Raw genomic sequence first — 13,933 nt, 5'->3', positions numbered from 1 at the left:
TGTATGTAGGCATGTGTGTGTATGAGTGTGAAGCGGATGTGTGCATGTAAAGGTGTGTGTTTGCGTGTGTTTATGTGCACATGCTCATGTGTATATGTGTGTTTATAGGTGTATGTATGTGAATATATGTGTGTGAAGGTGTGTATGTCAATGTGTGGTTCAATGTGTGTGTGTGTGTGTGTGTGTGTGTGTGTGTGTGCGTGTGTGCATTAAGATTTGCAGGCAACCCACGCTCACTGTCACAGAAAGAGAATCATGTGAAATTGCTCCAAGTGAGACAAAACACAAATACTAGGTAGGAAAGAAATTGATCCTAGTGTTTAAATAACTAAAAAATTTGTAATTCCACAGGAGCAAAAAGAGAAAAGCTGGAAGGGGAAGTGGTTGATCTCCACTGCTAACCTGATGAAATCACGAATCCTGGAGACACAGGGGCATGCGTGTGTCTGTGAGAGGGATTTTAGATTGCAGGGAAGAGCCATCCTGAGTGTGGGCAGTACCATCCCATCAAGGGGAGTCTCCAACTGAGATGTGAGCTGAGCGCTGGCATTCATGTCTCTGTTTCCTGATGATAGATGCCATGTGAATGGCTGCTTCAGGCTTCTGCTGCTGTGATTTCCCCACCATGATGGACTGCATCCCTGAACTGTGAGCAGAGGAAATCCTTCCTTTTCTAGGTTGCATTTGTCAAGCATTTATCACAACAGCAAAAATACAACAGCTTGCCATCTTCAGAGACTCATGCCTTTAATTTCAGTGCTCAGGAGGGGAGGCAGAGGCAGAAGGGACAGATGCGGGGGAGGGGAATGATGGGGGAGGGGGAGGGATGGGGCAGAGGAATCTCTGTGAGTTGGAGTAGGCAGTTCCAGGCCATAGACCCCCTCTTTCTTTCTTTCTTTCTTTCTTTCTTTCTTTCTTTCTTTCTCTCTTTCTTTCTCTCTTTCTAAGATTTATTTATTTATTTTATGTATACAAGTACACTGTGTCTTCAGACACACTAAAAGAGGTCATCAGATTCCATTAAAGATGATTGTGAGCCACCATGTGGTTACTGGGAATTGAACTCAGGACCTCTGGAAGAGCAGTCAGTGCTCTTAACCACTGAGCCATCTCTCCAGCCCGACCCTGTCTTAAAAGAGAGAAAGAAAACAACAAATACCAAGCCTTTGTTGTGAATTTTAAAACACACAGAGGGAAACACTAAATGCAGCCGGTTCTTTGGCTTTCTTAATTGTTTGTTTTGTTAACTCTCAACTTTCCAAATCAGTAAAAATGTGATCAAGGAATTTTATTTTCATACTGTTGGGTTCCTCTATTTTCTATCTGTATTTTGTTTCACTTATTATTTTTCTTTGTAATGTCCACAGGCTATATCTTAAGCAAGACAGAATTTCATGAGAATGGATGGTCAGGGTGTGTGTGTGTGGGGGGGGGGGTGAGCTAGACACACTCCTCCTAGTGCCTCCCTAAGCAGCCTGCCCACCCCACTTTTACCTTTACCTCTCCCCTACTCCCACAGCCAGGGAGATGCTGCTTCCACCACACACCCCTTTCCCTCACTCCCAGCCCCTCCCCTGTTGCTTCTCTGTGCCCCAGCTCTAGCTACACAACTGTGATCCTTTGAATAGGTTTGGTCCCCATAGACTCCAGTGTTTGAATGCTTGGTTCATGGGGAGTAGCACTGTTAGCTGGAGCATTATTGGAGGAGGTGTGGCCTTGTTGAAGGATGTGCTTCACTCTTCACTGTGTAGCAGGCTTTGAGGTCTCTAAACTCAGGCTCCACCCAATGTGGAATTAGAGCCTCCTCTTAGCTGCCTGGCTTTAGATGAAGATGTAGAACTCTCAGCTCCTTCTCCAGCACCATGCCTGCCTGGATGCCACCATGCTTCCCGACATGATGATAATAGACTGAACCTCTGAAACTGTAAGCCAGCCCTAATTAAATGTTGTCTTTTATAAGAGTTGCCTTAGCCAGGTTGTCTCTTCACAGCAATGAGTGATTAAACCCTAAGATAACAATGTTCCCACCACCCCTTTGGCCATTCAATTATACTTCAGGCTCCCAAGATTCTCATGTGACTCTACTGAACTGTCCACCATTATCAAGGACAAGCTGGGGACCAGGGGAAAAGACTGTCCTTGGCTCTTGTCCCTAGGTATCCCAAAGTGGATACATCAGGTGGCCGGAAGGTAGCACATAGCCTGTGGCCTTGAGCATCTTCCCTCAGCCTGGGAGGGGTGGACACAGCAGTTGCTGTGGCCAGGCTTGCTACTTACTTTCCCAGTTGCTTATCTTGTTGCAACAAAGTAACTGACCAAAGGCAGCTTACGGAACCTGTTCAAATTTACTCCAAAAACATCCCCAGAGGCTGGGCAGGAAGAAGTGACCTGGCTAAATGCCCAAGGCCACACTGCACACCTGAGGCTACCTGAGTTAGCAAATAAAAATGTAAGATGTTGAATTAAATTGTAATTAAAAATTCAAACAAACAATTCAATTCAAGTATATCTTGTAGGCGGCATACTTATGCTAAAACCTACTGATGGCTCTTCTGAATTTCATGGTTATTAGGGTATGTATATTTTATGTAGCAATCCAGTCTTCTGGGAGTCCCCAAATCCCAAAGGACATACTTGGTTGCAGGCCAGGAGCCAACACTGAGGACAGGATGGTGTGTGTTGTGAGAATTTTTTCTCTGAAACACACACACACACACACACACACACACACACACACACACACACACACACACACACACACGTATACTGTATGCAGATAGTCTGGGCCTGACATGAGCTTTTGAAATCTCAAAGCTCACCCCCCCCCATGACATACCTCTTCCAATAATGTCAAACCTACTAATTCTTCACAAACAGTTCCACTCCCTGGTGACTAAGCATGTAAATATGGGAACCTGTGGGGATCATTCCCATTGGAACTGCCACACTGTTGACATTTCCTCATAGAAGAAGGGGGTAGGTATATATACACAATGTCTACCTCATAAGGTCCCAAACCAGAGTTCACTCTAGGGAATTGATGAGGTGTTGGGTTTCTTTACTGAGCACAGGTTGGGGGGGGTCAATGCCAGGAGCATGGGTGTCTCCTGTGTTCTCCTTCCCCAGCCTATACATTCCAGCCTTCTTGAGACACAGAAGTCATGTGCTATTAGGCAGAAGTATATACACATGGCAGGGGAAGCCAGTTGGAAACTCAGATGAGGCTACAATGACCCTCCCCTTCCCCTTCTTCTACGAAAACCGTCAGCAGTGTGGTGGTATGAATGGTCCCCATAGGCTTACAGTTGCTCGCTTAGTCACCAGGGAGTAGAACTGAATGCGAAGATTAGTAGGCTTGACCTTAATGGGAGAGGTATGTCTCTCTCTCTCTCTCTCTCTCTCTCTCTCTCTCTCTCTCTCTCTCTTTCTCTCCGCCCCCCCCGTGTGTGTGTGTGTGTGTGTGTGTGTGTGTCTGTCTGTCTGTCTGTCTGTCTGTCTGTCTGTCTGTCTGTGTCTGTGTGTCTGTCTCCTCTGTCTCCCCCTTCCCATGGGAGATTAGGATGTAAAGCTCTCAGGTACTGCTCCAGCATCACGCCTACCTGCATGCTGCTACGGCCCCTGCCCTGATGATCAAGGACTGATCTTCTGAATATGTAAGCTGGCTCCCAGTCGAATGTTTTCTTTTGTAAGCACCTCTTCACAGCAATAAACAGGGACTAAGATAACAGTTGACAAGCCCCGTGGTAAGTGACTCTTCTAAGGAGGCAGAACTGATCTGATAAGCACGGTGGCTATTTTACCACAGCATATGGGCTCATCCCACTTGCTGGCTTCAGTTATGCACACTGCAGGTGAGTTACATCTTCCCAGCCTAGCCAGCACCTGACGGGGAAAGCAGCACCATAATCCTCAACCTGGATCAAGGCAGGCCACAGCTAGGCTCCTGGCTCCAACAGCTGGCATCTGATCCATCCATCCTTTTTTTTTTTTTTTAGGTTGGTACTCAGTGCTTTCAGTGACTGTGCCCTTCTGATGCCTGCCTGGCCTGGGCGCACCTTAGCTAAGAAGACATTTCAAACACAAAGGGTCTAGTGGGATATAACTTCACTGGGGAATCAAGAGACAGGTTCGAGGACTTGGGAGCTCTAGAGCTCTGAGGATGTGTGGCTTCATTCTTTCTGATAGTGTGTTTATAATTAACTACCCATCCTTCCTGTGAATTTTAAATCAATGCAGACACTGTGGAGAGTAACATCTGGGGAGTAACAGGTTGTGGTTGGTTACACAGTTTCATTTTCTATCATTGAGGCCATGTCAACTTGGTCTGCCATGGTCTTGAGGGTTCCTGCCAGCCTTGGCCAGAATGGAGCCCAATGCCAGCTAATACACTTGTCCTACCTGTCATTTGTATCCCAGGCTCTGGGTGGGCACTGGCTGCATGCTCCCTTCCAGCCCACTCCAGCACCAATTCCCATTGATCTTAAGGTCGGGATCTAGACTAGGGACATGGCTCAGCTAGTGCCTGCTGTGAAGTGTGAGGATCTGATTTTGATTAGCGTACACAATAAAAAATAATCCCAGACTTCAGTTGTCATTTGTAATCCAAGTACTAAAAGAAGTGGAAACAGATGGACCCTAGGCTCACTGGCCAGCTAGCCTGGCCTAAAGGTCAAGCCTCATGTCTCAGTAAGAGACTTGTTGTGATGCTGGATGGATCCTGAAGATCAACACCTAAAAATGAACTCTCGCTCTCTCGCTCTCTCTCTCTCTCTCTCTCTCTCTCTCTCTCTCGCTCTCTCGCTCTCTCTCTCTCTCTCTCCACATGCACACACATGCACAGACACACACACACACACACCAGCCTCTCTCTCTCTCTCTCTCTCTCTCTCTCTCTCTCTCTCTCTCCACATGCACACACATGCACAGACACACACAGAGACACACAAACACACACACACACACACACACACACACACACACACACACACCAGCCTAAGATTAGAATCTGCAAAAGTGTGTGATTACACCGAGTAGTGACTAGATCATTGTTCTTGAGTCTCTGGCCTCACTGGGTGGAAATCCACACGGTCAGTTTCAGGAACAGTAAAATGAGAATGAGCTCTCATGCTGTTGGTGGAGGGGCTCCTGGCTTGGACTCAGAACTCCTATTATAAAATCAAACCTTTAAAACATAGCAAGGAGGAAGCCAGGAGATCTCTCTGCACCATCTGTTAATTTATAGGGCGACTGGTGTCAGCCATTTAGGAAGAGTTCAATTATATGCCAGGCCCCACTCAGGGCTCAGCCTCGGAAGCACAGAAATGTAATCACAAATTTTAATTGAGAAAAATGGCCCTGGATCAGATTCCTTGATTTTTTTTTTTTCCAAAGAAGAAGATTAAATCATGTGGGGGGAGGGGAGAGGCGATATGAGTTTTAAATTAGTTGTAATAAAGTGGAGGTGTGATTGTAAACCGATTTGTGCATTGCTTATCAGGAGTCGTTACTGGGAACGCGTGCGGTGGGTCCGGCGGGTCCTGCTGAATACTGCACTGTTCATGGGAGAATGTCAGCTCACTTTCCCCCAAATGGAAAGAAACTCCAGGGGTCAGCAATGCGTACATCTGGGCTGGGATGTGGCTCGGTTGGTAGAGCACTTTACTAGTGTTCACAAAGCCCCAAGTTCAGTGCCCAGCAGGACATAATACCAGGTACAGTGCTGTACCTTTGGAATTCCAGCCCTCGGAGGCACAGGCAGAAGGATCAGACATTCAGTCATGCGTGGCTACACAGAAAATCTGAGGCCAGCCTGGGCTACATAAGACCCTGTCTCAAACACAAACAAACAAACAAACAAAAACAGACAACCAGAACCCCATCAGAACCCAACGATGACCGACAGCTGTCTGCCCTCTGACCCCTCTCCTTGAGATCTTCAGTGTACACTGGTGTCAGTTTATGGCAGCCTCACCAGTCCTCTGTGTCCTCATGGATGCTTCTTGTTGGTCTGCACAAACCCTCCTGTCAAGCGGGCTGGGCTCAATTAAGCATTGTGCTTACCCACACATGCTGAGGTCTATGTCCCTGGCATGGACCCATGTCCCCGCCATCCTCCCTGTGTCCCCAGATGTCTCTCTGTGTCTCTGAGAGGAGGTCTGAGTGCTCTCAGCAGCTCCCTTGGCCCCGAGCACAGGTAACTCCTGGAGCCTCTGCATAAACACCTGGCTTCTTACCAGCCAAAACTGGCACTGTCTGTGGCTGCTCTGGGGACTTTGCAAGTGGTCTGTGATGGCTCTGTCTCCCCCTCCATCTCACCATATTCTAGAAAGACTTTTCACATCTTCCTCCACCCCTCTCCCTCTGAGTTAAGAGTGTGTGTGTCTGTGGGCCCAACAGCCTGCACTTAGTAATTTGGAAGAACATGGAAGTTGAGGTGTTGCTGGTTCCTGCATTTCATCTTGATTTAGTCATTTTTATATGGCTCGCAAGGCGTATGCAGATTTCCCTGTTTCTTTATTTGTTCATTAAAACTTCAATAAAAGCGTTATAAAAATGTCTTATTTTGGTAGTTAATTGCCATCTCCGTTTTAATATGCAAGTGGTGTCGGCCCTCCCTGAGCTGCTCTGAAGCTCCCTGTAAATAATCCAGCAGCTTTGGATGGATGTTCCCGCCTCCTTTGTGTGTCCTCAGCCATCCAAGCAAAGAACAGCAGGGAACCAGGGCCCCTGCCAGAGGACAGGCTCCATCCTCCTCAGGACTGAGGTTCTTCGCCCATGTTGAGTACTCAGAGAGCTTTCTCTGGCTCTCAGATATTTTCCTATAGTCTGGAAAATGAATCCCCTTCTCCCCGAAGTCAGCACTATCTGCTCACCATCCGTTGAAGAGAGGCCAGGTAGGGCTTTGCTGGGATCCCTGCCCGTGGTCTGACTAGCTCCTGCAGCCTAGAGCAGTGGTCCCAGGAGCCAACCAGGGCCCTGGACTACCAGGCATGGGGAGCGATGGCAGCCAGAAAGCCAGGTATAAGGAGGCTGGATGTGGACAGCCACCTGTGCTGGCCCTGAAGCTGGGCTTGGAGATACTGCCTGCTGACTCAGCTGCTGTGCACAGCAGGCTGAGGAGCCTTTTATGATCTGCATGTGGTGATGTCCAGAGGCTTCTTGGAATGGCTTGAAATACCTGGCACATGAGAGTGGGCCCACTGGCAACCACATCCTATGACTGAAACCTTCTCGGCAGGTCACCTTCCAGGTTCTCAGCAGCACAGCTCTGTGGCTCTCAGAAATAACCAGTAATGGGGTATCACTCATACCCTGGGTAGAACATGGAGTCTCCAGCACAGCTGTGACCCAGGAAGTGATTCCCAGACTATTAGATGCCTGGTGAACTCCCCAAAGATTGACATGCCTTATCTCCTGCTAGAATCCACTAAGGATGGACCCCAGGTGGCCCTAGGGCATTAGAGTTACCTCCGAAGCAAGAGCACCAGTGTCAGACACAGAATAACATGTTGCAGACAGGGTCTCCAGGACTAGGAAGCCAGGGGAGATTGTGAGGAGGGGCATCCACTTGATAGTAAGTAATACAAGAAACACCACCTAGTCTCCTACCAGGAGTCTCTAGAGGATGAACAGCCCCTTCTGAGGTTGGCATATGCAGAAGGAGCCAACCCTTGGCTGACATTTTAGGTGCATATGCAAAAGACCCAGGGAATTCCCACAAGGGCAGACCATGTTGTGACCAGAGAAGTAGCTATTGCCGTATCCAGGGGGCAGGCTGGAGTTTGCCAGATTTTTTCAGAAGATACTGACTGTATATATAGTAATGGAGATATGGTCACTATCTCATCTCACCTGGGCTTGACTTAACTCCTCTCCAGACACCAATGGAATAAGAAGTTGTACCAGGCTACCTCTTCTTCACCCCACCCCCAGCTCATACTCCAGACCCAGGCTCTCCTGGGCTTTTCCTAAAAACCCATGTGTACAGCATGCCCAAGCAAGACTCAGTCACCCTTTCCTGTCCCCTGCTCTCACCTCTGGGGGGCGGGGGGGAGCTCTGCAAACAGCATTCTTTCTCCTAGTCATTCAGCTAAAGATCTGCAAGTCACTAATCGATTTCCCGTTACCAGCAATTCAAACACCAGCAGGGTCACAGGGTCTCCACCGCACCCTGGCACTTCTGAGCTGGAACCCAGAGCAGAAGGGACAGTAGGAAACAGGAGAATGAAATGTTAAGTAAAACCAACAGGACTTGGTACACTGAAGTTTACTGACCTGGGGAGGCTTGTCTTGTGTTTTCCGTGGAGGACCTTAACCACACCCCTCTTTCCCTGAGCACACTTATTCCTTTTTTGGACACATGCATACTCATCTTATCTCTGAAGGAATTTTTAGTCCCTGGGTCCTTTTAACCCCCTTCAAAGCAATCGCACTGGCTCCTGTTACTCTCATTCTGATAGGAACAAACTCATAGCTCCAGCAGAGGTTCAAGGCCACTGTCGCTCCCGGGAAGCAGGCAGAACAACATCCACTTCGAAGGTACGTAAGAGGACAAACTGCATGGGGCTCTACCAGGAGAAGATGAAATAGAGAGCTGCCTGGGCATCGGGAAGCATCAAGAATCGCAAAACGAAACCGTTAAAGAATGAAACTCATTAAATGCTTGTGATAACACTTTATTTTAATGGTACATTTAATTCATACTTAATTCCAGCGGTGCTCTGGCGCGGCCTGGTGCTCCCACACGCACACCATCCCACACGCACGCCAGATAAATGGATTATAGCAAAGCGGGCAGACAATGAGTACCCACCGAAGCCAGCTCAGCAGCAGGTGAAAATGTCTTAACAGAATGTATTTCCCATGTATGAACCAGCGGCACATTTGACAACACCGTCTGCAGAAATAAAGCTAAGAAACAGATCTTCCCCACCCCTGACAACACGGATTAAACAGTTTTACCCTACAGTCTGCTTACGGCTCAGAGCTGAGTTAGAATTCCTTAGATTGTCTGTAAAGGGAGCAGAAGCACTGGGCTGCAGTGCCTGCCAAAGTAAACACACGGAGCTAGGATGAGGGCTGTAGCCTCACCTCCAGGAGCCCTGTCACCATGGAGACGGAAACCTTCTGGGTACCACCTTCTTGCACCAGAGAGTCTCAGCATCTCTGAATGCCACAGTTCTGCACAGCATAACCCTGATCAGGAACAATGTGAGGATGGCAGCATGCAAGGCACTCCCATCTCTCAGTAATACCCCAGAGAGGTTTGGTTGAGCTGCAGGCGGTCCTGCTTGGTTTGAAAAGGAGACAGGCTGAACTATGCTCCTGTGCCATCTTGGTGTGGAAAGCACTGAGGGACAGCTTGAAAGCCCAACAACCCAAGAACTACCCACAAGGCTGATGGACAGGAAGCCTTGTAATGAGTCTGCTGTCCAAGCTGGGACCAGGTACAGCACTTGTCCATCACTCCAGTGGATGTGTCACCCAGCTCAGGTGAGTATGAAGTGCACTGCTCAGCCAGTGCTTCCCTGTTAATAGTGAGAGATCATGGCTCTTCTTTTCCTAAGACCCCTCTCCTCCACTGTTAGAGTATTTATTTGATTTCAGAGGACTGGGTGGGCTCTGGTGGCTAACACCTGCTCTGAAAGGGAGCCATGCTTGTGAAGCATAGAGTGCCAACGTCACAACCCAATCTTTCAAAGTCAGGGTCCCTAGAGCCAGAGAAATCAAAGCATCATGAATAGAGTACCACTCTGCAGCCTGAGCCGTCTGCAGGGGGCAGAGCCTGGCCCTAACATTACAAAGCTTTATTGATGTCTCCCTTGCAAGTAGTCGATACCGGCCTGCCGCACCACCGCCTGGTATCTGCTCAAGTAAAAGAGGACAGATGCAGGGATCCAGCATGACAGAGGAGCTGGCCTGGGCCACCACCCCAGGGACAGCCATGCTCTAGTGGACAGCATGGCTACCCACCCAGATCCATCATGGAGAGGAACTCCACCAAAGCAGTGGAAACTGGACTTGGCTGGATTTCCGTCTGAGCCCTTTCCCTGGGCATTGTGCTTGCAAAAACCATTTGCTTACAAAGTTTAGGGTAAGTTTACTTTAGGGTAAACTTCCCATGACAGGTGAGTGAGAGGGTGTGTAGGCTACACCCTCTGCCTTCTGCCTCCAGAGCTCCCCACAGGCCATCTGAAGTGTCTGATGTTGTGACAACATTACGGCATAACCCTTCCTTTCTTCCTGATTCTGCTGCCTGACAGGCGTAGGCCCAGGCCACCTCTTGTGAAGCAGCTTCCATTAGGAGCTGAACCCTTACAGGGCCCCTTCCTATAACTCTTCCCCTTCTTCTCTCTTCCTCTTCTCCCCCTGTTCCTCTCCTATCTCCTGAGTTTCACCTCCTGCTTAAGCCCTGTTCCTCATTCCTGCGTGTACTTGTCGGCTAGCATGGAAAGAGTTCCACACGAGGGCTCTAGACTGGACAGAGAAGGTTCACACCAAACAGAAGGCAGCACTTTCCCCTGGCGCAGGGCCTAGGCTGTGTTGGTAAAATTTACCCAGCATGCAAAACTCACGTTTCTGCCTTGTGATCTGAGGGAAACGGGTGTTCTTATCTTCCTTGCTCCCCCCACGGAGGGGAAGCAGGACAAATGCTCACGTGGTCGGGTGGGACAAGACACTCACTCTCCTAGGATTTCAGCAGCACCCTAGACTGTTGTGTGCAGCACACGGTGCAGGACTGGCCCACCCAGGGAGACACTCGGCTGTCAGCCATCCCTGTGAAATCAGGCCCTGGTGAGTTGCCAGGGAATATCCGCTGCAGGTGGCTTCCTGCTGCCCGTTGCTGGTACTTACAGACCTGGCTTTCATACAGGGGGAGGAAGAATTACCCACAGTCTCTCTCACACACAGCGCAGGTGTGGAGGCGCCTGGAATTCCTGCAGGAGCGGCTCGGCTCAGCGAGATTAGTCCCCGGTGCAATCTCAGCTCATTTCCTATGAATGAGAAGCGTGGGACAAAGCACACTCTGCCTGTCCTCTGAGGTTCTAGCGATGCTTGCTTTCGGTTTGTTGTTTTTAACTCTTTATTTTTTAGGTTTGTGTTTATGAGCGTTTTGCTCGCTTGTATCTAAGTACCCCGTGGAGGCCGGAAGAGTGTGTCCAGTCCTTGGAATTGGACTCACAGAGAGCTGTGAGGTATCACGTGTGTGCTAGAAACCACTCAGGGCCTCTGCAAGAGCAGCAAGTGTTCTTAACCACTAGGCCATCTCTAATCCTGTATCAGCGCTCTTGAGTAGCATCCCTTTCCCATGCCTGCCTTGGTCTCCAGAACTGTTGGCTCTTCCATAATCAAGGGAAACCACAGAGACGGGAGAGCTCCAGCCTGGCACATCGGAAGAGGGGATTACCCTGCCTGGACTTCACGAAGCACAGCCCCACTGTCCAGTATTCGGACCAGGAAGCAAGCTTTTGGAGTCACACTGCTGTGCCCTGCGTTTCTTTTAGGCTTCTATGTACATCTGCATTGCTGGTGTTTCCTAGTCAACCCCACCTGTGTTTAAAGATGGGAAACAGAGGATGCCAGGATGCTGTGTTTGGGGCGTTTGGGTTCATTTGTACGTGATGTCTGATTCTTGAATTCTGGCTTCATCTCTTATGCAGGATGACCTAGGAGCCCACACACAGGTCACGGAATGAATGGTGCCACTCTGCAGGGATACTTCTGCCTAAGAGACTGCTGGACTGGTCTGACGTGGTTGTGAGCAGCAGCTCACGTGAGCTCTCACATTTCAGCCCAGCTGGTGGCTTCTCAGCCCTGTGCTCAGCAGTCCCCTGCTGGAGTGCTGCCCTTTAAAGTCACAAGGGAATAATAAAATCCTTAGGGTCAAACATGCTCCCATGTATTTCCGAAGTCATCAGATAAACTTCAGCTAAGTAGTTTAAAGGAGCACAGGGCCCATGGAAGTTGGGATACAGCAGTGTCCTGACCGCAGTAGCAACGGCAAGGTGTGCCTTCCTGGTGGTCCAGCTGCACACATGCATGTTCACTTGCATGCTTTCTGTGCATGCTGTCTCACACATACAATGCTTACACTGACATCCATGCACAGCCTCTCCCTGTGAATGCAGAAGTCACATGTTTGGGATAGTGACCCACGGGATGGAAGGAACTAATGCAAGAAAGGAAGATACACCAAAGAGACTGTGCCCCTGATCTGTGTACTAGATAGTTTTATGTCAACTTGACACAAGCTCGAGTTATCAGAAAAGAGCTATCCTCAGTTGAGAAAATTCTTCCGTAAGTCTGGGCTGCGGGTAAGCTGGTGGGGCATTTTTCTTAATTCGTGCTTGAAGGAGGAGGACTCAGCCCATGTGGGTGGTGCTGTCCCTGGACTAGTGGTCCTGGGTTCTATAAGAAAGCAGGCTGAGCAGGACATGGGGAGCAAGTCAGTAAGCAGCACTCCTCCATGGCCTCTGCATCAGCTCCTGCCTCCAGGTTCCTGCCCTGAGTGAGTTCCTGCCCTGACCTCCTTCAGTGACGAGCAGTGCTGTGGAAATGTAAGCCAAATGGACCTTTGCTTTCCCGACTTGCTTTGGTCATGGTGTTTCGTCACCAGCAGAAACCCTAGCTAAGACAATCCTGTCAGACTATTGAAACAATAAACCCCAAGACATTGGAACCCTCAAAGAATCTCATGCTAAGAGAAGGAAAAGGCTGAAGCCTGCTGCCTTTTAGAGCGCTTGCCTCCCTCAGAGAAATTCTGTTCACACAGTGCTGGTCATTTACCAACCATTTATGTAAGCCTTGCCCTCCTGTGAGGACCCTGACTCGAGGACCCTGATGATGGACTTGAGGAATGGCCATTGTCTTCATCCCTCTTCCCAATCCCAATGTGGGGCCACATTGAATACATTTTCTTTTCCTTCTTTAAAAAAAAAAAAACCTATTAATTTGGGCATTTAACTGCTTCTTGTGGATGGATGGCTGAGTTTGGCTTCTTGAGGTACAGACTGTGACCTCAAATTCAGTAACAATGGAACTCAAGATATCGATGGGGAAAAAAACCAGCTGAAATAAGTTACTTAAACAGAGATTTGTCCTGGGTCATTTAAGGGGTACAATCCACCATGGCTGCCGTCATTTAAGGGGTACAATCCACTATGGCTGTCTCCCTTGGATAGGCACCATGGCAGGTTGTATGAGTATGTCCCCAGTAGGCTCCAATGTTTAGATATTGGTCTGCAGTTGGTGACCCTGTTTGGGTAGGTTTAGGAGGTGTGGCCTTGCTGGAGGAGGTATGTCACTGGGGGCAGGCTTTTAAAAAGCTTTACTCCGTTCCCAGTGTGCTCTGTTTCCTAATTTCAGTAAGATGTAAGCTCTCAGCTGCTGCTCCAGGCACCACGTTTCCCTCCACCACCACGGATGCGAAGCCTCTAGTACCATAAGACCAAATAAACTCTCCCTTCTATAAATTGCTTGGTCATGGTGTTTTATCGCAAGCGATGCAGGCCCAGTAGTACTCATGGCAGCTGTGGTAGCAGGGATGTCGGGCTAGTCACCAAGATCTCACTAGATGAGGAAGCAGAGACACTGGGCTGGGAGCAGGGTGGGGCTATGAACCATAAGATCCTTTCCTCCAGCTAGACCCCATTGCTTGAAGGTTCCACAGCCTCCCAAGACAGTGCCATCAGCTGGGAATCGAGTGACCAAACATGGAGTCTGTGGGGAACATGTCCGTTCACCCCTTAAGAAGAGGCTGTCCTGTGAACATGTGGCGAGCAGCACACACACTGGTACTGTGGATTTGGGAGGGTGGCCATCCCAGCATTTCCCTTAGTTAATAGTGGGAAGATGGTGCCACCAAGAATTCTGAGAGTCCCATAAAAGGCAAGATTGACCAGAGGCACCGTAGACCATGTGGATACACCTAGTC

At 49.0% G+C, this 13,933-nt stretch overlaps 1 protein-coding gene across 4 annotated transcripts in view; it reads right to left on the bottom strand.

The window, feature by feature from the left end:
• Positions 1 to 13,933, bottom strand: part of Rbfox3 (RNA binding fox-1 homolog 3) — a 427,841-nt gene that overhangs the window by 219,939 nt on the left and 193,969 nt on the right. The window lies entirely within an intron of this gene.

The sequence above is a fragment of the Arvicanthis niloticus genome, chromosome 6 (assembly GCF_011762505.2).
Source record: "Arvicanthis niloticus isolate mArvNil1 chromosome 6, mArvNil1.pat.X, whole genome shotgun sequence".
NCBI classification, from domain to species: domain Eukaryota; kingdom Metazoa; phylum Chordata; class Mammalia; order Rodentia; family Muridae; genus Arvicanthis; species Arvicanthis niloticus.
This window is presented reverse-complemented; position numbering and strand designations above follow the sequence as displayed.